Source organism: Nomascus leucogenys, chromosome X, assembly GCF_006542625.1.
Source record: "Nomascus leucogenys isolate Asia chromosome X, Asia_NLE_v1, whole genome shotgun sequence".
NCBI lineage: Eukaryota > Metazoa > Chordata > Mammalia > Primates > Hylobatidae > Nomascus > Nomascus leucogenys.
This window is the reverse complement of record NC_044406.1, coordinates 113443970-113448439: the sequence shown is the minus strand read 5'-3', so window position 1 is coordinate 113448439 and position 4470 is coordinate 113443970. Positions and strand designations below refer to the sequence as shown.

The following is a 4470-nucleotide window of genomic DNA, read 5'->3' as shown; positions in this document are numbered from 1 at the left end:
AGAAACTCTGTACACATTAAGTGGTTACTCCCCATTTTCCCTCACTCAGCCCCTGGAAACCACTACTCTGCTTTCTTTCCATATAAAATTGCCTATTCTGGGCACTTCACAAAAATAGAATTATACAATATTGGCCTTTTGTATCTGGCTTCTTTCACTTAATATAATGTTTTTGAGGTTAATCCCTTATGTAATTTGTTCATTCATTTTCACAGATTTACAATATTCCATTGTATGGCTATGCCACATTTTATTTAGTAGGTGATGGTCATTTAGTTTGTTTCCATTTTTCAATGACAGTAAAAAATGGTGCTGTGAACATCTGGACAAAAGTTATTTTAAAAACATATGTTTTCAGTTATCTCAGGTATACAATTAAGAAGTACTCATACTGACTTGTAAGGAAATTTTATGTTTACATTTTAACAAAGAGCCAATGTGTTTTCCATGGTAGCACCACTGTTTTACATTCTCACCAGCAATGTACAGGGGTTCCAATACCTCCACATTCTTATCAACAATTCCTATTTCCTGTTTTTTTTTTATTATTATGACAAATGTGGTTGGTGTGAAGTGGCATATGACTTTGATTTGCACTTCCATAATGACTAAAGATGTCGAACCTCTATCCTTTTTTATTTCAATAATTTATTTTTGTTAATGATGGGAATATTTTCTCAGTAAATTTAAGCAATCAACTTTATAACAGGGAAGGATAAGCTAGGGTTAGACATAGAATAGTTAATGCACTTTATCTTGAAATTTTAAGGAGAATAGTGTTTAAGTGAAACTTTATCTATCTTTGTTAGCCGAACAATATTAAAATAAGAAAATTTTGAATAGGAAACTGTACTTGGTTCTCATATTTCAAGCATAAAAGTATTTTAATAAAAAATTCTACTTTCTGCATATATTTAAGTAATTTTAAAATAAAAGGTATTATGTGGATTGTAGAGTGCAGCTGATGAAAACATTAAATAACATAATTTTAAGAAGCAATTAGCTATTCCACATGAAATAAAATCAATGATTAAATAAATTCAACATTATTATGATGACAAAAGCAAAAATACGAAGTGTAATAGTTTTCAGTTCCTTGTTTGACACATATATTAATACATTTCCCCAAATCAAACAAAATAACACCAACATCTACTAATACCGTGATACCATGATCACAATGAGACTCCTAAAACTTACTTAATTATTAACATCTTAAAAACCTAATTCTCATATGAGTTATGTAACCAAGCATATTATCTATGCTGTGCAAACTGGTGGAAGCACAGTCTTCTTCAGGATTCTCTAGAATTCATAATTATTTCAAATGTAACTGATGTTGAACCCAACAATTCCTATTGACTTTGGTGAATCTTCTGAGTAGGCCTTCATTTATCAGAACATAAGCATATACTCATTGCAACTTTAAAAAGAATAGAAGCCCTCCATACATGTTTGTTTTCAATTATATCTCATCATTAATTCTGTGCAGTTACATTTTCTTGACTTAATATTTTTGCAACTTTTTAAATTTTTTCATTTTTTTCTATGTATTTCAACCCTTCTAACTTCAACTGATCCAGCTTTTCATTTTGACTTGCATCTAGAGTTATGTTTTCACACATTACAGGATTGAATATAAAATAGGTGTCAGGAGGTAACAGAACATCAAGCATTATACAGACTGCTTCTATATCTGTAGCACTGTTGATAACATTAGAAAGTTTGGTTTTCAAGCTTGTGTGTATCACAGTGTTTTTCATGTCACTCTCCGAATGTCCAGTGCCCCGGCATACTGTGCACTCTAATGGGATATCTGGCCAATGACATTTACACTCATGCATTGCTAATGCCAAATAGTTATTCAGAAGCAAACCTCCGCCTTGATGAAGATCATTTCCCAATGTGTATTCTGCAAAGTAGCCTGGAGCAGCAGATGAGGCTCTAATGGCCTGCCACATTTTATACTGACAACCTCTGAAAGGACAGTTGATTCCAGCAAAATGGTCATAGTTTCTATGTTTAGAAACAACAAATTATAGTTTCTAAAGCACCATAGTTTCTAAAACACCAAATTATTTTGGTGTTATCCCTCTGTTTACTATGGTACTTATGGCAGTTATCTTAAGGCGTGTGGGGTTTCTTGCTGTTGCCATCAATAGCACAAATCCCGTTCTATTTTTCAGAATTTTCTCCCACCTTTGACTTCTATAAAATGCATGGCTCCAACTCATTTTAACTTTTCCAACAATGAAATTTTGCGAAAATACATCTGAACCTAATGTTTTATAGTTTCTCGCATTCATCAAGGACATATGAAAAAATCCTGACATGAAAGCTAATATGGCACCTGTGCTTACACCACAAATGTAATCAATGGGCTGATCAACTGGTTTCTGAGTTAGTTCAACTAATTTTCATAGTGTCTGCAGAGCAACCACATAACTTGTTCCTCCGTCATCAATTGTGAAAATTGGGATTCCTCTCCCTTTCACTGGATGCACAGAGGCAATTAAAGCCGAAAATTATCTAAGTGCAGCCTAAAGTGTTTCACCTTTAATTTGTCTCAGCCAGAATAAATATGGAATAATTCTTTCTTTAACAGACACTCATTTCCTTCAATATATTCTAGATGATGAAAATTCAGTTCTTCAACCCCAGTAATACAGAACTTCAGGTCAGTTGTTTTTCTTAATACCTGAACTAACACACAGGTTCTGTTATCAATACTCACCCTGGCAATAATAATTTCTCCCTGAAGAGATAAACAGTTGTTCTGCTCTGCATTTTTGTCTTTGCTGATAGCCTGCTTGGTTTTAGTAGGCTTTTCCTCTTTTTCTAAGTGTCTCTTTAAATCATAATTTAACTTGGGGACAAGTCCACCAATATTCCACCTACAAAAGATTATACAGTTTCACTGGGATGAAAAAGAAAGTTAGTAATACTTTGTTTAGTTGAAACTGGAAGAACTTCAAGTATTGCAATAGGATTTGAAGGATTTTCCACAATATCTAAAGAAGATTCTGAGCCTGACTTTTCAGTCAGTATGTCAAGATCTGGAGAACTTAATTTCCCTTCTTCAACCTGCTTACCTTCAAGTTCTGATATGTCCTGAAGTTGTTTTTTTTTTCCCCCCTGTTTTTTTGAGACACATTTTCCTCACATTTGAAATAAGAGTTAACATAATTTGATGAAAAGTAGAATGGCTTCTTAAGCTTTGTGGCTATATTAGTCATATAATAAAAAAGACTACTTATGTCTTCTTTTTATGTCTAATCTGGCATTTCTCTTTTGGAAAAGGACACTTTTCTATTTATTTGTCAGATTTTTTTTCAGAGATTTTATGCCTTGTTTCACTTTTCTTTTTGGTTTGTTTTAACCAGTCATTATTTGATACTTTTCTTAATATTTGAGAATTTCTCTTTATTTGAGCTAAACGTGAAATAATTTCATTCTGATTGCCAAAAACAGCCTTTGAAATAGTTTAGAAGTACTTTTAATATGGGACATACAAATGCTCATTTTAGTAAGTCCTTTGGGAGTGGGAGTGCTGGGTTTCAAAATTCCAATATGTAAACAACGGTTGCCTGGAGAGTAACAGTGCTTTCTGCCAGTATATGCTTCATTTTTGTCTATTTACATATTACATTGTTTGTATGAAAATCTCTTTGTAGATGAATGTGGCTAATCCTGTAGTGATGCTTAGGCGACAACAGGAAATGCAGTTGCTTGCTTGAGTAGGCCCAAAGCCTAGGGCCACTTAGTCCTGCCTGGCAGTGGGACAGTTCTGGAACCCAGGGCCTCTGTGGTCACCCTGCCACTGAGGGCTGAGGGAGCCTAGGGTTGCTAAAGTCTATCTGGTGGTGGTGCAAACCAGAGATCAATTCTGGTGTGCATGCCTGAACTCGGGCTGTGGGGTATGGCCTGGCACTGGAGAACATTCGTGACTCAGTACTATAGATACCAGCCTGGAGTCTGGGTTTATGGTGACTTACTTGGTGCTAGGTTTTACTGTGGTTAACCTAGTGTTACAGGCTAAGGCAATGTCTAGTGCTTGCTTCTTTCTCCTTACCCCAAGTGGAAGGTGTCTCTCTCAACACTGTGCTCCTTAAGGTTGGGGGAGGGGTGATGTGGGTAATATCAAACTGCCCTTTTTATCCTCCCCCTCAGTGCATCTTTTTATATTTCTGTACTGCATCTGGATGCTGTAAAGAGTCACCCTGTTCCGGCCAGGCGCGGTGGCTCACACCTGCAATCCCAGCACTTTGGGAGGCCGAGGCAGGCGGATCACAAGGTCAGGAGATCGAGACCATCCTAGCTAACACAGTGAAACCCCGTCTCTACTAAAAATACAAAAAATTAGCCAGGCATGGCAGCATGTGCCTGTAGTCCCAGCTGCTGGGGAGGCTGAGGCAGGAGAATGGCATGAACCCGGGAGGCGGAGCTTGCAGTGAGCCGAGATCGCACCAC

At 36.4% G+C, this 4470-nt stretch overlaps 1 pseudogene; it reads right to left on the bottom strand.

Annotated features, from left to right (window-relative positions):
• Nucleotides 1-1414: 1414 nt before the first annotated feature.
• On the bottom strand, nucleotides 1415-3728 carry LOC115833223 (annotated as a pseudogene).
• Nucleotides 3729-4470: the final 742 nt, after the last annotated feature.